Source organism: Anabrus simplex, chromosome 1 (genome assembly GCF_040414725.1).
Source record: "Anabrus simplex isolate iqAnaSimp1 chromosome 1, ASM4041472v1, whole genome shotgun sequence".
Taxonomy (NCBI): Eukaryota; Metazoa; Arthropoda; class Insecta; order Orthoptera; family Tettigoniidae; genus Anabrus; species Anabrus simplex.
The window spans coordinates 779,288,429-779,312,255 of record NC_090265.1 but is presented as its reverse complement, the minus strand read 5'-3'; the positions used below and the strand labels follow the sequence as shown (position 1 = coordinate 779,312,255).

General features: G+C 42.0%; 1 long non-coding RNA gene across 1 annotated transcript in view; it reads left to right on the top strand.

Annotated features, from left to right (window-relative positions):
* Positions 1-23,400, top strand: part of LOC137500863 (uncharacterized) — a 31,793-nt gene extending 8,393 nt beyond the window's left edge. Inside the window, exon 2 of the long non-coding RNA XR_011018255.1 lies at positions 23,229-23,400. This is a non-coding gene — a long non-coding RNA (uncharacterized lncRNA). The remainder of the gene's footprint in view (positions 1-23,228) is intronic.
* Positions 23,401-23,827: the final 427 nt, after the last annotated feature.

Genomic DNA, 23,827 nt, shown 5'->3' with positions numbered 1-23,827 from the left:
TGGCTCCTACCGTTATCCAAGAAAGACGAGAGTGAGGTCGTCATATGTCGTTTCTCACGTGAAGACCTGTTTGGGGAGTTTTCATTGTAATTGCAGGCCCCTTGCCTACTGTCAGTCACGAATGTACACTCCTTGACTAAATTATTTAGCAGGACTAATCGATTAGGAATGGTATTCACGTTTAATTGTCCCAGGCGTACATTGTCCTATGACTTTCCTCACATTATATTTCCCTGTATGGCCCACTTGTATACGATGTAATACTACTTCTAAAACGTTTTCATTCCGTCCCTGAAGGTGGGAGGCGGGCCTTCTAGACGGTAACGCTCTCTCTCAGGCCAGGGAGATGTCATATGGTGAAGGAGATGTTCGGAGGAGGTAACTGGGTTGGCGGCGTGGCCTATACTAGGAACTTTCTAGGAATTCGCCTTAGTGCAGGAGAATTGAAAATCACAGAACTCCATTCTCAGGACAGCCGACGGTGGGGACCTTCCACTCTCCGTTTCCCGTTATTATTATTATTATTATTATTATTATTATTATTATTATTATTATTATTATTACCGGGCGAGTTGGCCGTGCGCGTAGAGGCGCGCGGCTGTAAGCTTGCATCCGGGAGATAGTAGGTTCGAATCCCACTATCGGCAGCCCTGAAAATGGTTTTCCGTGGTTTCCCATTTTCACACCAGGCAAATGCTGGGGCTGTACCTTAATTAAGGCCACGGCCGCTTCCTTCCAACTCCTAGGCCCTTCCTATCCCATCGTCGCCATAAGACCTATCTGTGTCGGCGCGACGTAAAGCCCCTAGCAAAAAAAAATATTATTATTATTATTATTATTATTATTATTATTATTATTATTATTATTATTATTATTATTATTATTATACTGCGAGGTACACCTCAACTCCGTGCATTTAAATGAAGCGCCTTCAAGAACGCTATCTATCACATATAAATTGAAACAACTAGTACAAGAATTTGGGACGTGGAACAACAGATATCACTACTAAAGTGATAGAGCATTTGGTTATTTTAAGGTTTCCAAAATTGACTGGTTGTCTTTTGTTTTTTTTGGTGTATCACAGTTTACGACAACTATTTCAAGAAGTTTGGATTCTGGTGCAAAGTGGAACAACTAGAAGTTTAAAGAAATTTCGTGTTTATAGGTTTTCTGAACTGAATTGACTTTCCTTATTTTTGATACTTCTAGCTTTGGAACACTATTTACTCATCCCGCCAGCTGGAGTCTGGCCAGTCACAAATTTTGTGGATTTATTTTTCAGCCAATCAAACGCTTCTTGTATCTATTTGAGAAGGTGTGTTTGGTTTTAGTCCAGAACCTTCTCGAACCTTCCTCTCGGGTATAAAAGCTGACGCTTTTTCGAGCTAACTTATTGATCGTCGCGTTATTGAGGTTGTGTGTTAAGAGAGGAGGTTGGGCCCTCATTCATTGGCAGGCAGAGCCTCAGCTAAGGTAATGGCCACCACTTTTCTATCTCTATAGGTATCTCCGCAAGCTGATTCGAGGGGAAGGTTCTTATCTTTAACTATGTAACTGTCAATTTCCTAATACGTAAACTTTCTTACTTCTCATGCAAAAGTTTCAAGTAAGTCAAAAGTACTTAACTGAAAACCGGGGCTAGAAAATGCGGTACCTTCTCGAATCTCCCTTCAATTTACCTTGAGGTGACTATGATTTTGTAACTATGTTTCACTTATAAATTTTAAATTAACTTGTCCATCCGGTCACTTCAGTAGTGTGGGATTAGCCTCTGCATCGTCGGGCCGCAAGCCCCAGTGGGGTTTTTACCTTTTGATTTCAAGGAGCGCAAGTATTCGCCTCCATACATTTTGATTTTTGGGCCAGTAATTGAACCTGTTATTTTCCACGAAGGCCCTGTAGAATGGGTACTTGATACCCCTGTGTAAACTGATAGGATTTTGTAAAATGTAGGTTGTGCCTAGAGAGGCCTGAAAGTGTAAGTGTTAAAGGCTGTAAGGGTTTGGGAGCGCAGTCTCCTTGGTAGCATTTGTAGAGCATATAAGGCTCTTTCTTGTAATGTAAACTGGGTGGCTTTGGAAGGCCGTAACACGTGATATTTTGGAGCAAAAGTGCTCTTGATAATGGTGTAATTTTCCTGTTAAAATAAATTGGGAGTTCTTTCTCCTTGAATGTGTTAGAAATGAGTTTCGGTGCTCTTGTTAAATTGTCTATTTCAAGAGCGAAAAGCTCAGGTTCTTAATATCTATGTTTTCAATGTTACCTACTTTGTACCTGATCTAACTAAGTAGTTCTGTAACCCTGTTTTCGCAATGCGAATTGATTGTTAAAACTTTTAATTCTGAAAAGAAATCAAAATAAATATAACCTTTAATTTCAAAGTTTTAAATGAGTCTTCTGACTGTCAAAGATAGACCTATTCAAGCCCGAAACTTCTTTCACCTCTGCGTTCCACAGAATACCCCGGAACATTATTATTATTATTATTATTATTATTATTATTATTATTATTATTATTATTACAGGATAGCAATAACCTTTCAGTCATCAAAGATATTCCATTTGTATTTTTCATATTGTATTCTCCCCAAAACTATTTTCATGTTATCATATGTCTCTTTCTCATCAGCGGCATGCGCTACAAGTATTGATGGAAGTTCGTTGCCGATATGTAGCAGCACAGCCTTCAAACTAACTTTAGACGAGTCAATGAACCGCCACTCATCGGCCGGTGTTGATGACCAAGATTTGCATTACAGAACAAATATCATTTCAAAACACAATGCCATTTTCTTCAGAGAAGCTGTCTTTGAAATCACTATGGCGGCTGTGATAGCAACATATTCGTACATCTGTTAGGAGGAGATTCCAGCCTTTGAGTCAGGAAGTTAAATCTTCAGCTTGCTGTTTATACAGCTTTAAATCCCGAATCCGGTCATTAAGGTCTTGCTGAATGGGGAACTATGGTTCTGATGAACAGAATCAGAGTTACAAGTTAAGGCCTAATCTGCATATACTATTAAAGGGAGCTCTTCATTGTGTAAGACTGGCCTTATTGCAGATAGCAAATTCTGATACTTAACTGTATATTATTTTTATTTAGATGTGATTCCTCTAATATTTGCTAAACAAAAATAACAATTGCTTCGATGATCCTTCAGTTCCCTCCATATAATGGGAATTACAAATAGCATATGATGTGTACAATTTTTCCACTTATTAGTCAACAGTCTAACACACGAAACACAGCACATATTTTGGGCCCATCGCTTATAAAAATCACCAAATCGACAATTAAAATAAAGTTCATAGCACTCTTTCAAGGGTCGCGTGAAATGTCGCCTCTGAGAGTTGGAGGCCAGCTCAACACAAATACAGCAGAAATTATCTGCAGGATTTACACATTTTCTCGGTATGGTAGAAAATCAAAACACTAAAACACAACTTGCACTGTAAACAGGAAAGAAGGAAATATTTCACTAGCGATATTCGTGCTAACACGCTCACAGTCTGCCCAATACTGACAGATCACAATGTCAGATTTTTAACAGGTCTGCGCATATCAAAACAGGATTTAACCTGTGCAGTCATATGTTTTGGTGCTTCAGCATGATATTTATATGATTTCTTTAAATGCATCTCGAATTATCTTGATACATATTGAACCCATGACGTTTGTGCCCCAAGAATATTATGTATTAAATTGTCAATTGGAATAAGAAGTTCGATTCTTGATAGCACGGAATTGACACGTGGCGAGGGGGTGATTACCTTCTATCCCACGCTCTGGGATACGTGACGTCATTCGCACGTGTCAACGGCGGAAGAATCTTAAGTCATTTTGTGAACTATTTCAGAAGAGCGCGTGTGTATGGCGTGCCCAAGCCAAGTCGAAAAAATAGTGCCTATCAAATGAGGTCATTTATCCAGCTAATTGAATATGTAAAAATTTTAAATGTCCATGAACACTACCGCTGGAAATGTAGCAAGTATGTAGTCACCTTCAGAACTCTTGTAATTACAGTTTAGTTAAGTCAGAAAAGTTACAGAAATTTTTTTGGCGGCAAGGGGAGATGCCCGGAGAGAGGGGGAAGTTTCTATAAATATGAAGGGACGCCATGACGAAGCCCTGCATTTTGTATCACGAGGCTGAAGACAGAGGGTTGAGCTGCTCTGTAAAATCGAACGACAAAAGTAGACTAAGTCCAATCAACAGATTTTAGTCGTTGTGGCTGGGGTCTTGACTCATGTGGAGAGAGTTTTTCTTGAAGTGGAAATAGTTGCAACAGATAGGAAGGTCAAAGTACCGAATAAATTTGCATAAAGGAAGTAATTCGTGTGCGGAACTAATTACAGTCCATCGTGTGCGCTCAACAAGAACAAGTGAAGGGCATTTTCTTTCTTTAATGCTTTATTTCCAGGAAACCGGAAGAATAAAATGATCTGTACAGCCAAAAATGTAAAAATGGCTAAATAAAGATGCCAGTGTCACACGTGAGCCCAATGATGAACGATGGCGTAACCTAAAGTATGTGACTTACCATTTTACCACCTATTATATCTTGTTTGATGATGTCTAAAATATGTGTAATTGAAGGGAGTATATACAACGCAGTTGGTCGCCCCTATGTGGTTTTTGTAAATGTCAGAATACGACGAAGAAAGGGTCATTTGTTTTATTTTCCACTTGGATAATTTTTGAAGTCTTGCGAGTGCCGTATGATGTAAAAAGTTATTGAATAGGGTTTCGAAGTGATATCACGTCCAATGTAGATAGTCATTGCCGTATGTTTACTGCCTATATTTTGTGATGTCAAATTAAGATGCTCATTCGACGTAAAAAGTTTCTGTCTGAAATTTTGACGTAAATAATATAAGAAATCCCTGGTTGCCCATTTTCAATCGAGTGGAAGCGCGCTGTCGGGTGAGAGTATAAAGTGATGAATTTGGTCACGGAGTGAAACGTTTTTCTAGGCCCATTCAAACTGTGTTTGACTGACAATAAAATGATTTGATAGAATTTTACAGTCATTTTTGTGAAAATCCAGTTATGAAAATACGATATCATTTTATGCGAAGTTATTCATTATTAAGGCACTGTGCGTTATTAGACGTCGTGGATTCTAGTAAGGATTTTATTACAGTCGTGAGTTTGGGAAACAGAGGTTAGTTTTGTCGTGTGAGTCGAGATGAGATTTGTGAATCAGGTTGGAGACCTGTCAATGAAGCCGGGACTTATGGAAGCACGAGGAAGGTTTTGTATAATGTTGGGAATGGAAAGCAGAATACAAGAATCCGCGCCGGTATTAATTTGCGACGTGTACAATTATTGTGGGCATTTTGAAGTATAATCTATGTGCATTTTGTTGGTTAGAATATCGTATTTGTGTAATTATGTCGGCAGAGTTTAAAGGTTGCATTCTGAGAAGCCAGTCAGGTAGAACGACCAGATGTCTCATGTCACTGCCAAGCGGGATTGGGGCGAAATGCCGTCAGCTGATAGGGGTTCGCCGCTGGGATAACGGGACATGCAGAGTGTGTTACGCATGGAATTGAGATTGCATTTCTCGGCAGAGGATAACGTTAAATGTTGGATTAAGTTGAAATTTTCATCCGGGAATAAAGTGTGGGTTATTAGATACTGTAAATTAGTTTAATTGGGAACGTAATGTGCATTTGAGACCACGAACTTAGAGTATAATGAACAAGATTAGCCAAATTTAGGGTTGTCCAAAATATAGAGCGATGGTATTGATGATTGTTTGTCTGTGAGGGGTGCGCAAACTTTATAGAATGTTATGACGAGATATGACATCGTAATTATATGGCGAGTTGCTTTTGGTTTGTACGTAGATTATTACGGTTATCCAAGTGTTAATAATGACTAGGATTAGATTAGACTTAAAGTGTGAGGTCATGAAACAAGATATAAACTGGACATGAATGATGTAATAGTTCTTTTCCAGCTATCGGAATAAACATATAAACATCACAGGATTAAAATTTTTACATCACAGTTGCGTGGGGATTTGTGAAGAAACCATTAGTCCGCGGAGATAGAATTTGTTGTTCTTTAAGATTTCATTAAATCATTTAAATTTATTTAATTATTAAATTCAGTGAAATCGCATTTTGAAATAACTTTAAATCAAGCGAATAACTTGGAGATGCATTCTGGAAATCTTAGTTTGTTTTCTGGGGAATGTGTAAATGTTAAACTAACCATAAAGAGGACATATCCGAGGGTAATTGATTTTACTGCCACAAAGTATTTTGAGCATCGCTATTGTTGTATTATTTAACTTTGATTGATTGAACAGTGAATGTGCTGGGGATAGTAAAGTGGAAACTTGGGTCATCAACCGATGTAACATAAGTGTTTAGCCTTCAGCTTAGAAACTAGGATGGTCAGGGGGTTATCAACCTCAGTGACTTAGATTAGAGCCTTATGCCACTGTAGCATCATTTTCCTTGCGGTCATCATCCACAATGACTTTAAAGTAACTTAGAAGTTTAGATGTCGGTCCATGACATAGTCGCAGGTCACATCGATTCAATTAAGGGTCCATGCCGTATAACCACTGTGTGGCACACACCGATTGGACCGCCTTAATTATACCCAGAGTCCAGAGTTCGTGTTACGAGGTCTGGACCATAAAGAATCACTATGATGGTACATGTAGTCTCACATGGAAGCCGAATTTAAGGATTTCCAGACTTTCCTTTCTTTAGTTAATAATTGAGACAATGGATTCTAGTAAGGGTGCCCGTCAGGCAGTTACGTCAAAGGCCCACACCAATGTTCTGACCCTCTATGTAAAATTAATTGTGGTGTTCCAATGATACCGTTGATATGGCAGAAATGCTACATAAAATACTTGAATAAATAGGAATTCTTTTTAAAACAGACCTTTCGTTTGAGTACATAGATTAGAATTACTGAACCCTACCTTCACCTCAGCAAGTGACAAAGAACCCGGTACGACCCAAGAGACAGATCTCATGAACTTTGGTGATAGGTATGAAAGGTAGGTATCCTTCAGTATGGACCAAAGGGTTCAGTATGAAGTAAAGGTTCCTCTGGCAGGTAAAGGAGATTGCTAAAATCAAATTTTAAGATGTTGCTGTCACAAAAAGGCTGTGCCTGATTATAACAATTCTGACTACATCATTATGACAAAATGCACTAAATTCACTCTAATCAGACTTCTTGTGTAAAAAACCTTGTCGGCTAGTTCTTTTAGTTTTGTATAATTTGATACCTTTACACACATCTACTGCTAGAAATAATACTTCAAACTTATTATTTTTCTTCTGGTGAGCTTCCATAGATCAGAACGCAGTGCGCCGACCCATCACCGCTGGATGCAGTGGTTCAAATCCCGGTCGCTCAGGGTGAGATTTGTGCTGGACAAAGCGGAGGCACGACAGGTTTTTCTCCGGGTACTGCGGTTTTCCGTGTCATCTTTCATTCCAGATATACTCTCCTATATCATTTAATTTCATCTGTCAGACAATCATTGCCCCAGAGGATTGGGACAAGCCTCGGCAGCCGGCACAATTCATATCCTCGCAGCTACATTGAGGCTTCATTCAGTCCATTCCTGACGCTGTCGAATGATTAGAAACAGACTGCAGATTTTCATTTTCATTCCTTTTTTTCTGGAAGTACCATACCTTCCACGGACGTTGGCGGCCGATCAATCAATCAATCAATCAATCAATCAATCAATCAATCAATCAATCAATCAATCAATCAATCAATCAATCAATCAATCAATCAATCAATCAATCAATCAATCAATCAATCAATCAATCAATCTGCGTTTAGAGCTGTCGCCCAGGTGACAGATTCCCTATCAATTGTTTCCTAGTCTTTTCTTAAAAACGTTTTCAAAGAACTTCGAAATTTATCGAAGATTTCCCTCGGTAAATTATTCCAATCCCTTACTCCTTGTCCAATATACTAATATTTGCCCCAATTTGTCCTCTTACATTCCAATTGTATTTTCATATTATGGCCTTTCCTATTTTTAAAGACACCACTCAAACTTATACGTCTACTTTTTTTCGTGTGGCTATTTCTAGCCGAGTGCAGCCCTTGTAAGGCAGACCCTCCGATGAGGGTGGGCGGCATCTGCCATTTGTAGGTAACTGCGTGTTATTGTGGTGGAGGATAGTGTTATGTGTGGTGTGTGAGTTGCAGGGATGTTGGGGACAGCACAAACACCCAGCCCCCGGGCCATTGGAATTAACCAATTATGGTTAAAATCCCCGACCCGGCCGGGAATCGAACCCGGGACCCTCTGAACCGAAGGCCAGGACGCTGACCATTCAGCCAACGAGTCGGACATACGTCTACTAATGTCATTCCACGTCATCTGTCCACCGACAGATCGGGATACCACTTAGTCGAGCAGCTCGTCTTGGTTATGTAGACCAAAGGTATCCAGAAAATGTCACTGGAACATAATAATTGCTTTTACACCAAAAAAGAAAAATCCGTGATAAATTAAGAAATACCGTCGTTACTAGAGAAATATCTGGAGAAATATGTATACATACTTACGGGCCGTAGACAGGACTTCTTTATGTTGTATTCCGCTGGTCGTGCAGTCTTTTGTTTCTCACTTGAGGTCCAGGGCTTTCACCGACGAATGGCAGTGCTATGTCTGTGAATTGTCATTATAATTGTCCCTATGGCTAGCGCGGGCAGTTCAAACAGCACAATATACCTGGGCGAATAAATACAGGGTGTTAGGTGTATACGTGCAGATATTTCTTGTAGCAATAGAGAACGATGTGACGAACGACTATATATCAAACTTTTAGTAATCTGCGGAAGTTATTTTCGAGAGCAAAGGGATACGATGTTTTTAGAATAGGTAGCATGCCTTGTTCTGTGAATGAATAGCTTTTCGTTGATAACAGGCAAGTCACGCGCCATCCTTGCCAAACTGGTTTCTGTTTATGTTTCAGAGCAAATGTACTACTGTAACTGCTGAACGCTACCTATGCAATGCCACGAGATGTTATGTAATATACTTGCCAAACTGGTTTTATGTTTACGAGCAACTGAACTACGATAACAGCTGAAGGCTGCTCTCGGTGTACACCATGTTACGTTACATTCTCGCCAGACTGGTTTTGTTGTTAGTATTTACTTTCCGTCTTAGGGGCTTCAGACAACCCTAGTTATCGGTTTCGGGCCCTGGAGATGTATCGAATTGTCAGCGTTAATACTGGTTCATTTGCTGTTACGTCATTTAGGGGATTGAGATATCTGTGGTCGTCAGCCCCGTGGTCTAGTGAGTATGGAAATGACCTGAAAACCTGTGTCTTTACGCCAACGAAAGCAAGCATGAGATTGAATTGAATTAGCCAAGCACAGCCAACGTTTTACGTCAAACGAATAATGTACATGTTATACAAATAAATAAATTAAACGTACCTATATTTCGTGCTTCCTGCCGGGCTGTATGGCTCAGACGGTTGAGGTGTGACCTTTTGACTCCAACCTCGCAGGTTCGAACCTGGCCCAGTCCGGTGGTATTTGAATGTGCTCAAATACGTCACACTCGTGCCGGTAGATTTAGTGGCACGTAAATAGAACCCCTGCGGGACTAAATTCCGGCACCTCATCATCTCCGAAAACCGTAAACGTAACGCAAATACCATTATTATTATTATTATTATTATTATTATTATTATTAACTACTCGCCAATAATGTCTGCCCGGAAAATACTTCTCATCTTTTATAACTATGGATCTCGACAGTTGTATAATGTCCTAAATATGATGATTTTCAAAATTGGCTTTACGTCGCACCGACACAGATAGGTCTTATGGCGACGATGGGACAGAAAAAGGGTAGAAGTGAGAACGAAGCGTTCGTGGCCTTAATAAAGGTTCAGCTCCAGCATTTTCCTGATGTGAAAATGGGAAACCACGGAGAACCATCTTCAGGGCTGTCAACAGTGGAGTTCGAACCCAGTATCTCCTCAATGAAAGTTCACAATTTTGCGCCCCTAACCGCATTTCCAACGTATTCCAAGCTCTATTGCCGGGCTGAGTACCTCGGACGATAGAACCCATCTTGGCAGGTTCGGGTTCGATGGAGGCTCAATTCGGAGGTATTTCAAGGTGCTGAAATACGCCAGTTTCGTGTGTCTAGATTTACTTGCATTAAAAACAGTCCTGCGGTACAACATTCCGGCACCTCGCCGTCTCCACAACCCGTCAAAGTAGTTATTGGGACGAAAAAATTACATTATTATTTCGTGCTTGCAAACGAAAAGCATATGTGTAATGGTAAAATAAAGCATAACTTACTGCTGCCTTTGCAGTGCTTAATAAATTTATCAAAATAAAAGTGTCCAGTCTGAGTTGCTCAGACGGTTAAAGCACTGGTTTCTTGGTTTCACCTTAGCAGGCTCGATCTTGGCTCAGTCCGGTGGTATTCGAAGGTGCTCAAATACGCCAGCCTCGTGTCGGTAGATTTACTGGCACGTAAAAAGAACTCCTGTGGGACTAAATTACGACGCCTCCAGAAACGGTACGAGTAGTTAGTGGGACGTAAAGCAAATAACATTACCGGTATTATTATTATTATTATTATTATTATTATTATTATTATTCACCGTTTCATATTTTCGTCTTATTCCTCTTTTTACCCTCCTTTTATGTCGTATACTTGTTATTCATATTTGATGTTTTGTTATTAATATTATTATTTTTATATTATTATTATTATTATGATTATTATTATTATTATTTAGATTTAGTGTACTTCGTTTATTTATAACTTCTCTTTAGCTTCATGTGACACAATACTTTTTCCGTCTTTAATTCAGCTTTTGTGTCGTGTGCCGGTGTACATCTATGTTTCTGTCCTGTGTTTCAAGACAGTGCTGTAAGAGCTGTGTTTGTTTCCCCAGCCCGGATTGCGTTTCGTTCCTCATGTGTCACAGTTACATCTTACGTTCTGTTACATGTTTAAGTTTGGCCTTGTGATACATCGCCTTTAATCTGCTCTGTAGCCTTTAAGAGTGTAGCATGGTCAATGACCTCAGTGCTTGTTTTGTTCACATATCTGGACTAAGAACTCGTCTCACTCGGCCCAGCAAGTTCAAGGCCAACCACTTCTCTCTGTTTGTTTATTTACCCATGTATGTATGACAACATTGTACTATGTCAATATCGTACCATGAAAATTTACTCAATAAATGGGATGTTTGGGGGGTCTCTGTCCTGGGTGCGGTGCTCTGCGGGCCTCCTCTGGGGTCCGTGTTGTTGCTGCGGTTATCTCTTTGCGCGGTCAGGTATTTACTAACATATTCAATTCGATTTATTGTATGTACAAGACATACGTCCAACTTGAATTATTTCATCCTCACAACTCTACTTCCTTACTACATGGCCCAAGAGCTACACGTATAGCCACTCCTCTACGAGGGGTGTGGGAATGAAATAACTAATTTGATTGAATTTTTTCCTATTTCAGTAGTGATGAATATAAAACAAGCATTTTATAGAATTTTTATACGTGTTAATGATGATGATGGTGATGATCATGATGATAATGATGATGATTGCTGTTTTAAGGTCATCGGCCCTTAAAAACGCAATGTGTCTTTTGTTTTAACTCGTAGTGAATAAGAAACAAAATATAAATTGCAAGAACACACGAAAAGAACCAAAACCACATGCATGGTAGAATTGAGGAACTGCCAAAATACGTTCAAGGTCAATGTCTAGCGTTTTAACAAGCACGTCTTTCCTGTGTTGTGTTCAGCTTTCGGCACGTACAAGGCACTCGCGCACTGAAACTCTCGATTTATAATTTTTGTTAGCGTTACATCAATTTCCCTGCTCGGATTTATGAGAATATCGAACTATCGAGACTCAAAATACTATATCGATACTGTACTGTACTCCCAAGCCATTACGGTGCAGAAATGGCGTAACATCTGACATACCAAAGCGAAACTCGTAGCAATTGTTCACAGTGTCCACCCTGGGTTTCTCTGCAGGCTTCACGTCTCCGAATCCAGTTGCGACGCATTCGAGCCAGACTATCCTCTGGTGCTTAAAAAATACGTTTACGGAGGTCAACCGAAGTGGATACTTCAGTTCAGTATACTTTGTGTTTCATGTCCCGCCAGACATAACAATCCACTGGAATAAGGTCTGGAATAAGGGCTGGCCAATTCATAGTTCCACATCGTCCTGTCTACCGTTGAGGAAATGTCTGCGCCATCGTGTAAAATCCACGTGGTTCGGCGTAGTCGAAGCGACACATCCTCTGAAAGCTCCAGTAACGTACTGGATCTACAGGAGCAAGATAACATTAATAATAAAATGGTGTAACCGACCTCCAACTACAACCATCCAGATGTTAATTAGAACCGGTGCTGGAAATTGCCTTATCCTATTGAATGGGGATGTTCCACAGCTCATGAGTGGGATATAGTGGGTTCGAACCCCTCTGTCGGCAGCCCTAAAGATGGTTTTCCGTGGTTTGCCATGTTCACACCAGGCAAATGCTGGGGCGGTAACGTCATGAAGGCCACGGTCGCTTCCTTTCCGACCCTAGCCCTTTCCCGTCCCATCGTCACCGTAAGGAAAGCTACACCGATCAAATTTATGCAAGCATGGTGATTGGTACCAGTCTGAGTGTCTGAGACGGTTGAGGTCCTGACCTTCCGACCGCCAACTTGGCAGGTTCAATCTTGGCTCAGTCTGATGGTATTCGATGGGGCACAAATACGTCAGCCTCGTGTCGTAGAAATACTGGCACGTAAATGAACTCCTGCGATATTAAATTTCGGCACCTCAGCGTCTCAGAAAACGGTATAAATAGTCAGTGGGACGTAAAGCAAAATAACTCAAATAAAAATACGATTGGTCAAAGAAACAGACCTCCCACTGCATCCGTCCAGATATTCATTGAGAGCCGGTGCTAGAAGTTGCCTTGGTATACTGAGAGGGGATGTTCCACAGCCCATGAGTGAGTTATGTAAATATTAAACACTCCTTGTGTAAAAATTGACTCACGTGTCACTAATACACTTGACAGAAATTCTGGATTGCGTGCTTGATCAATTAACCAGCGGCAGAAATCCACTCTTAAATCATCACCGAGCTTGATAGTAGCGCAGTCGCTGAAGTTCGACCAGTATCCATTATTCGGGATATAGTGGCTTCGAACCCCTCTGTCGGCAGCCTTAAAGATGGTCTTCCGTGGTTCTTCATGTTCACACCAGGCAAATGCTGGGGCTGTACCTTTATTAAGACCACGGTTGCTTCATTCCCGATCCTAGCCCTTAGGTATATCTGTCGCCGTAAGACCCTTCTGTGTCGTGGCGATGTACATCAACTTGTAAAAAAATGGTAATCAGCTGGTGAAAGACACTGCACTCGTTGAATGAGGTCAGGGTGCATTCGCTCTTCATGCAGTGTCCTACATATGGTCCAAATTGGTATACCAACGGCACGTATTATACTACGCATACTGCACCCGGGATCATCGTTTACCACTGTCAGGATGTCTCCTTCCGCGTCTAATAAATTAATGTTATTTGCTTTATATCCCACTAACTATTCTTACGGTTTTTGGAGACGCCGAGATGCCGGAATTTAGTCCAACAGGAGTACTTTTACGTGCCAGTAAATCTACCGACACGAGGCTGACGTTTTTGAGCACCTTCAAATACCACCGGACTGAGCCAGGATAGAACCTGCCAAGTTGGGGTCAGAATGCCAGCGCCTCAACCGTCTGAGTCACTCAGCCCGGCCTTTCCGCGTCTAGGATTACACGTGGCCGTGCAGATCTTGGCTTTTCATAGCATGATATAACACAGCCTATACCGCACACATGTTTCACTACAGCAAGTATCGTTGCTGGATTAGGCACCCGTATGTTGGAAAATCTTTCCCAATAGGTTCGTTGCGCACGACCCATATTATATTCTGCCTCACGATACACTAGCAGCATATCACTGTATTCCAGGTTTCCATACACCGGCATTATTCAAATACTACTACGACTACGACGACTACTACTACTACTACCACTACTACTACTACTACATAACTCGTGAACGACTAGTACGGACAATAATTCGTCGCTCTGACAGCTGTTATTCATGTGAAAGTCAGACAGGCCGCTCATACCTCTAGTCCGGTGTTATGTAGGGGGCGGGGACCCGTCAAACCACATCCCTGTCGCTAGGAACAGCAGACAACCGAACCGGCACGTGACACGTCTAGTGATTTTTTTCGAACTGCTTACGTTGAATGTTCTCCCACAATGTGATTTCATTATTAAGGATTCTTGGGAGAACTATTAGCAGTATGCAGAAACATCCCGGACTTCATTTCTTACTTTGTTATAATGCACAACAAAGCGCAAACACAAAGCCTTATAGGACGTCGATTAGTCTGGTAGACATCTCTAAATACCATAAGGTAAACATTTTTATCGCTAAACCACGCACATTTTACTATGCTATTTGCGCGTGTTTTAACTCTCTATTCTAGCTCAGTCCGGTGGTATATGAAGCTCCTAAAATACGCCCCGCTTCTGGTCGGTAGATTTACAGGCACGTTAAAGAATACCCGCAGACAAAATTCCAACACCTCGCATCTATAATAATGTTATATGCTTTACATACCACTAACTACTTTTGCGGTTTTCGGAGTCGCCGAGGTGCCGGAATGTAGTCCCTCAGGAGTTCCTTTACGTGCCAGTCAATCTATCGACAAGAGGCCGACGTATTTGACCACCTTCAAATACCATCGGACGGACCAAGATCGAACGTCCCAAACTGGGGTCAGAAGGTGAGCGCCACCTCCAGTCTGCAATGGGACGTAAACAACATTATTATTATTATTATTATTATTATTATTATTATTATAATTATTATTATTATGATTATTAATAATAATAATATAACTGCATTAGTCTATTACTACTACTATTATTCAAATATCAATTAACCGCTGCACTCAAACTTCGTAGCTCGTCATCTGTCAGCAAACACTGAACTGACAACAAGTCCGAATTATTAATCTTGAAATTCCGGACATGTCTCCGAGATTAGTGGAACATGTACTTACAAACTCTTTTTCGTCGCACCGACATAGATAGGTTTTATGGCGTCGATGGGAGAGGAAAGGGCAGGTGTGGGAAGGAAGCGACCGTGGCGTTAAGTTAGGTACCATCCCGGCATTTGCCTGAAGGAGAGGTGGGAAACCACGGAAAACCACTTCCAGGATGGCTGAAGTGGGAATCGAACACCCTCTACTCAGTTGACCTCCCGAGGCTGAGTGGACCCCGTTTCATTCCTCGTACCACTTTTCAAATTTCGTGGTTGAGCGGGAATCGAACCCGAGCTTCCGTGGGTGGGAGCTAATCGCACGAACCACTACACCACAGAGGCTGGCGAACATGTACTTGAACGTCCAAAGTTACAGTTCTATTCTTTTATAGGAATTGCTCGAAATGCCTTCCGTTAGCTCGACGACAAGCTTCCATGCGGTGACACCACGAAGCTCTCACCCGCCTCCACACATCCACGTCAGCTCTCACAGTTGCGACGGCATCCCAGATTCGTTGTCGTAGAGTTGCTTCATCGACGATTTCCACTTGATACACCAAGTCTTTGAGGTGCCCCCAGAAATAAAAGTCTAGCGGATTTAAATCGGGGGACCACGATGGCCAACTGATGGGACCATACCGACCAACCCACCGATTCGGGAAACAGCGATCTAGAAATCGACGAACGTCCATACTGACATGAGGAGGTGCCTCGTCGTGCATGAACCACATCCGCTGACGTATCTGTAGTGGAACGTCGTCCAGAAGCTCTGGTAGAGAAGACTGCAGAAAATGGAGGTAACTAGAGCCAGTTAGTCGTGCAGGCAGTTCCAATGGTCCAAGAAGCTGATCTCCCAATATCGCGGCCCAAAGATTTATAGAAAACCTGTGCTGGAAATGACCTTGGTGAATGGCACGAGGGTTTTCCTCTGCCCATGTATGGGCGTTGTGAAAATTAATGATACCCTCACGAGTAAAAGATGCCTCATCTGTAACCAACACATCGTGCGGAAAGTCTGCATTACCTTCACATTGTTGCAAGAACCAGGTACAGAATTCAGCTCTTGGTAGGTAATCCGCTTCTTGGAGATGCTGAACCCTCTGGTAGTGGTACGGGTACAATAGCTGTTAATGTACGGTGAACAGTCCAGTTAGATGTACCTACTTGCCTTGCCAAGCTCCTTGTGCTTATTGACGGTGTCTCTTCGACAAGTCGTAAAATTTCTTCTTCCCGCCGAAGCTCCGCAGGATCACGATGCGGTCCACGACCCTCGATCCGAGGAAGAAGCGAGCCTGTGTCCCGGAGCCTTTGATGCACAGCGACGAACGTTCGGCTATTGGGAATACGGCGGTTTGGAAATCGTTGTCTGTACAGCTCCCTCGCTGCATGTGCCGTTTCTCCTGCTGCACCGTAAACGAGGTGAATATCAGCTAATTCAGAAAACGTAAATGTTTCCATTATCTGATCAATTGGATACAGTGATGTTAGGTCTACAACTGCCCCACGCCTTGGGGACAGCAAGCGACAATGTACCAGCAATGACGATGGGGCACTGGGTGGAGCCTACGTCCAGTGCTGCATTCACTTGTTCACGCGCCACCGCTGAATGTGCAACAGCTGCGTCAAACCGTTTCCTCGTGTGATTGGTTTACGTAGAGTTAACAGTGTGTTGAGGCTAAAAAAGGTACATTTAAAGTAAATGATAAGAATACATTTTGGAATAAATCAGTGGAGCGAAGTCATATGTAATAATAATAATAATAATAATAATAATAATAATAATAATAATAATAATAATAATAATAATAATAATAATAATAATAATAATAATAATAATAATAATAATAATAATAATTACTTGCTAGTTGTTTTACGTCGCACCGACACAGATAGGTCTCATGGCGACGATGGGATAGGAAAGGCCTAGGAGTTGGAAGGATGCGGTCGTGGCCTTAATTAAGGTACAGCCCCAGCATTTGCCTGGTGCGAAAATGGGAAACCACGGAAAACCATCATCTGGGCTGCCGACAGTGGGATTCGAACCCACTATCTCCCGCATGCAAGCTTACAGCCGCGAGCCTCTAACCGCACGGCCAACTCGCCCGGTAATAATAATAATAATAATAATAATAATTTTTTTTGCTAGGGGCTTTACGTCGCACCGACACAGATAGGTCTTATGGCGACGATGGGATAGGAAAGGCTTGGGAGTTGGAAGGAAGCGGCCGTGGCCTTAATTAAGGTACAGCCCCAGCATTTGCCTGGTGTGAAAGTGGGTAACCACGGAAAACCATCTTCAGGGTTACCGACAGTGGAGTTCGAACCCACTACCTCCCGAATGTAAGTTCACAATTGCGCGCCCCTAACCGCACGACCAACTTACTGCAAGCTTTAATGCCGGGCTGAGTAGCTCGGACGATAGAGCGCTGGTCTTCTGATCCCAACTTGGCAGGTTCGATGGAGGCTCAGTTCGGTGGTATTTGAAGGTGCTAAAATACGCCAGTTTCATGTCTGTAGATGTACTTGCATTTAAAAAGTCCTGCGGTACAACATTCCGGCACCTCAGCGTCTCCAAAACCCGTCAAAGTAGTTCTCATGTCATGGTAAAATAAAGCATTATAGCTTACCGCTGTCTTTGCAGTGCTTATTAATTTCCAAATAAAAGTGGCCAGTCTGAGTTGCTCAGATGGTTATACTACTGGTTTCTTGGTTCCAATTTAGCAGGCTCGATCTTGGCTCAGTCCGATAGGTGCTCAAATACGTCTGCCTGGTGGCGGTAGATTTATTGGCGCGTAAAAAGGACTCCTGCGGGACTAAATTGCAGCACCTCAGCGCCTCCAGAAACAGTAAGAGTAGTTAGTGGGAAATAAAGCAAATAACATTACCGGTATTATTATTATTATTATTATTATTATTATTATTATTATTATTATTATTATTATTATTATTATTATTATTATTATTATTATTATTATGTGGTCATTAGGAGCTGAAAGGCAGGGAAGAAAATAGTAAAATATGCGTGGTTTAGGAGGAAACACGATGAAATGTACTTCACACGTGCCAACATCGCTCGGAGTAGTTAACTACAGGATACTATGCGTAAGACCAGAACCAGGTCTCTTGGCGATAAGTCAGGTGTAACTTCGTATTGTGGTTAGCACTAGAAGACGAAGTGTGACAAACAGGTTTTGTGTATAAACAAACATGCACATCAACAGACACACACACGCAATGAACCTAAACCACTTACAGTGTAGAATGAAGAACTGCCAAGCTGCGTTCAAGGTCAATATCTAGCGTTTTAACAAGCACGTCTTCCGTGTGTTGTGTTCAGCTTGCGCCACGTACAAGGCAATCGCGCTCTGAAACTCTAGATTTACAATTTTTGTTACCGGTACTTCAATTTTTCTGCTCGGATTTATGAGAATATCGAACTATCGAGATTCAAAATACTATATCGATTGAGAACTGAACTCCCAACTCAATACGCTGCAGAAATGGTGTAACATCTGACATACCAATGTGAAACTCGTAGCAATTGTTCAAGTGACCACCCTGTGCTACTCTGCAGGCTTCACTTCTCCGTACCGGGCGAGTTGGCCGTGCGGTTAGGAGCGCACAGCTGTGTGCTCGCATCCGGGAGATTCAGCATAGCAGATGAGGCCGCCTGGGTGAGGTACTGGTCATTCTCCCCAGTTGTATTCCCGAACCAATCTCTCACGCTCCAGGACCAACCCTAGAGGGTAAACAGGTTAGGAAAAAGAAGAATAAGCCTTCTATTACAAATGCCCGGCGGCAATTCCACAGTAGGTCTTTTTCCTTCGAGCAATGCTCACGCATGGATGCAACTACGGTTTTTGAAATGTGTCTCATTAATAACAATTTCACTGAATAGGTTCAGCCTTTTCTTTCAGTGTCCATCGTCCTTTCATTGACCTAAAATGTTTATGAATAAGCATAGACAACCCGCATGGTCTATTGTCAGAAATTCATCGCAGACTGTCGCAATAACAGCACAGAAAAATTGCGCCCATTTTTCATTTACTTATTAACTATTTCCTTTCATTTTGTCAGCTTGGGTCCCTGAATAATGCCATTGACGTCTTACAAATCACACACAACTACACAACACTTGATTTGCACGCATGTGCTGGTACGGATCTTCGACGTCATTGTAAGGATTCTGTGTACTTTTCACACAGGCAACCCTAGACCGGTTTTCGAGTACAGCAAGTGGCCTGGCACGTGAGTCAACCTCTCCTACTTGCCAAGCCTTTAGGGGAAGTGCACAACATGTGTTGGCCTGCGATAAGAAACAGGTTCAACAAGCCCTATACTCTGCTACTCTACTTAGACTACGCGTGGACAGAATGACATCATTGGCGTATCCTGCTACGGTCGTTCAAAACACATTGGGTCGTGAAATATTTGGCTCAGTTATGGGCAAACTAATACGACAAGGTAAAAAGTCCGTAGCATATACTGTGAGATGTCTTTTTCTTTGCCGACTAGCTTAATATCTGCACGTATACCCCTAACACTCTGTATATTTATTACTTGTTTGTTGAAAGGAAAATAGCATGACCCCTGAACCAATAAATATACCATTTAAGGAATGAGTAAGGGCACAAAACGAATTAGCAACATGAAGAAAACGACAACGAATTACACTGACTGACAGAGCAAATGCAACACCAAGAAGGAGTGGTTCGAAAGGGATGAAAGTTGGGGAAAAAACAGAGACGGCACGGACGAATAATTTATGTTTATTTCAAACCGATATGCAGGTTACACAATGCGCACGGCATCGACTCAGTAGGATGTAGGACCACCGCGAGCGGCAATGCACGCAGAAACACGTCGAGGTACAGAGTCAATAAGAGTGCGGATGGTGTCCTGAGGGATGGTTCTCCATTCTCTGTCAACCATTTGCCACAGTTGGTCGTCCGTACGAGGCTGGGGCAGAGTTTGCAAACGGCGTCCAATGAGATCCCACACGTATTCGATTGGTGAGAGATCCGGAGTGTACGCTGGCCACGGAAGCATCTGTACACCTCGTAGAGCCCGTTGGGAGATGCGAGCAATGTGTGGGCGGGCATTATCCTGCTGAAACAGAGCATTGGGCAGCCCCTGAAGGTACGGGAGTGCCACCGGCCGCAGCACATGCTGCACGTAGCGGTGGGCATTTAACGTGCCTTGAATACGCACTAGAGGTGACGTGGAATCATACGCAATAGCGCCCCAAACCATGATGCCGCGTTGTCTAGCGGTAGGGCGCTCCACAGTTACTGCCGGATTTGACCTTTCTCCACGCCGACGCCACACTCGTCTGCGGTGACTATCACTGACAGAACAGAAGCGTGACTCATCGGAGAACACGACGTTCCGCCATTCCCTCATCCAAGTCGCTCTAGCCCGGCACCATGCCAGGCGTGCACGTCTATGCTGTGGAGTCAATGGTAGTCTTCTGAGCGGACGCCGGGAGTGCAGGCCTCCTTCAACCAATCGACGGGAAATTGTTCTGGTCGATATTGGAACAGCCAGGGTGTCTTGCACATGCTGAAGAACGGCGGTTGACGTGGCGTGCGGGGCTGCCACCGCTTGGCGGCGGATGCGCCGATCCTCGCGTGCTGACGTCACTCGGGCTGCGCCTGGACCCCTCGCACGTGCCACATGTCCCTGCGCCAACCATCTTCGCCACAGGCGCTGCACCGTGGACACATCCCTATGGGTATCGGCTGCGATTTGACGAAGCGACCAACCTGCCCTTCTCAGCCCGATCACCATACCCCTCGTAAAGTCGTCTGTCTGCTGGAAATGCCTCCGTTGACGGCGGCCTGGCATTCTTAGCTATACACATGTCCTGTGGCACACGACAACACGTTCTACAATGACTGTCGGCTGAGAAATCACGGTACGAAGTGGGCCATTCGCCAACGCCGTGTCCCATTTATCGTTCGCTACGTGCGCAGCACAGCGGCGCATTTCACATCATGAGCATACCTCAGTGACGTCAGTCTACCCTGCAATTGGCATAAAGTTCTGACCACTCCTTCTTGGTGTTGCATTTGCTCTGTCAGTCAGTGTAAATAAAAAATAAATAAAAATAAATAATAAATAAATAAATAAATAAATAAATAAATAAATAAATAAATAAATAAATAAATAAATAAATAAATACATCATCATTAAAGACTGTTATGGCTTTCAGCGTTGAGTCTGAAAGCCTCTGTGAATTTAATAAACGCCGCCACAATCCTCTGTTTGCAACTAGTGTTGTGGCCTCATTTAGTTCTATACCTCATATCTTTAAATCGTTAGAAACTGAGTCTAACCATCGTCGTCTTGATCTCCCTCTACTTCTCTTACCCTGCAAAACAGAGTCCATTTTCTCCTAGGTAACCTATCCTCCTCCATTCGCCTCACATGACCCCACCACCGAAGCCGGTTTATGCGTAAAGCTTCATCCATGGAGTTAATTCTTAAATTAGCCTTTGTCTCCTCATTCCGAGTATCCCCTGCCATTGTTCCCACCTGTTAGAACCAGCAATCATTCTCGCTACTTTCATGTCTGTTACTCCTAACTTATGAATAAGATATCTTGAGTCACCCAGCTTTCGCTCCCTTAAAACAAAGTTGGTCTGAAAACAGACCGATGTAAGGATAGTTTCGTCTGGGAACTGACTTCCTTCTTACAGAATACTGTTGATCGCAACTGCGAGCTCACTGCATTAGCTTTATTACACCTTGATTCAATCTCACTCATTGTATTACCATCCTGAGAGAACACACAACATAAATACTTGGAATTATCGACCTGTCCTAGCTTTGTATCACCGATATGGCATTCACTTCTGTTGAGTTTCTTACTGACGCCAATTTAGTCTTCGATAGGCTAATTTTCATACTGTACTCATTGCACCTATTTTCAGGTTCCAAGATATTAGACTGCAGGCTTTCGGCACAATCTGCCATTAATACCAAGTCGTCAGCGTAGGCTAGACTGCTTACTACATTTCCACCTAACTGAATTCCTCCCTGCCATTTTATACCTTTCAGCAGATGATCCATGTAAACTACGAACAGCAATGGTGTCTAACCCCTGTAAGTGTCCTGAACCAAGAACTCATTCTACCATCAATTCTCACTGCCGCCCAATTGTCAACATAAATGCCTTTTGTTTATCTTAATAATCTACCTTAATTCCATACTCCCCCGGGATGGCGAACATCTTCTCCTTCGGTACCCTGTCATATGCTTTCTCTAGATCTACGAAAAATAAACACAACTGCCTATTCCTCTCGTAGCATTTTTCAAATACGTGCCGAATACTGAAAATCTGATCCTGACAGCTTCTCTGTGGTCTGATAACACACAGGTTTTCATCCAACTTCCTCTCAAATACTGATCGCACCCTCCCTTCCAAGATGCCAGTGAATACTTTGCCTGGTATACTAATCAATGAGACACCTCGATAGTTGTTGCAATCCTTCCTGTTCCCTTGCTTATAGATAGGTGCAAATACTGATTTTGTCCAATCTGAAGGTACCTTATCAACACTCCACGCTAATCTTACTACTATATGAAGCCATTTCATCCCTGCCTACCCACTATACTTCACCATTTCAGGTCTAATTTCATCTATTCCTGCTGCTTTATGACAATGGAGTTTATTTACCATCCTTTCCACTTCCTCAAGCGTAATTTCACCAACATCACTTTCCTCCTCCCCATGAGATTGACTGTTCGCAACACCACCAAGAAGACCTCCTTTTTCGTCGAGAAGATGTTCAAAATATTCCTCCACCTCTCCAGTGATTTCCTGGGATCTATTATGAGTTCACTTGAATTACTCAAAACACTGTACATTTCCTTTTTCGCTCCCTTCCTAAGATTCTTTATTACTGTCCAGAAAGGTTTCCTTGCTGCTTGACATAAATAAATAAATAAATAAATAAATAAATAAATAAATAAATAAATAAATAAATAAATAAGTAAATAAATAAATAAATAAATAAATAAATAAATAAATAAATAAATTAATTAATTAATTAATAAATAGCGTGATTTTCTTCGCCTTGCCACCTCGCAGTCTTCAGATGTTTCCATTTATGTTTCAGGTTATACGCAATAATACGAAGAGAAGTACAGCGTTATCTTAGTTCCTTGGAGATGGTTCACTTACGTCCGTTGGTACTTATACAAGACTCAACAATATTTGATATTACAATCACTGACTGAGAGCTGTATTCAATTCATAGGGATATAAATAAATATTGTCATAAAGATTAAGTGTGATGTACACATGTCTATCCTCATCCCTCAAATTACCGCCCGCATTCTGACCAGGAGATAAGCTGGGTTCTGGAGGGAGGTATTGTGTAAGCAGGAGTTAGGTAAGTATGTTGATGAACATTTTATTTCCACGACCGCATTGCACTCTAAATAAACTTTGCACGTATTAAATCATGCTCAGTACACTAGAGTCCCGTTAATCCGAACCTCGTTAATCCGAAAGTCCGGTTAATCCGAACTGAAATATTCATTTTTTTTAAAGTTATATTTATTGAAATGAAAGAATATATAACAGAATGAAGATTTACTTGCATTTTATTAGTCATAATTTATTAGAATATCTTAATGTAAACATAATTACACATCATAAACCATCAATCACTGGTGGTTTATCTTTAAAAAGTCTGTTAGTTTCTTTTGCCGT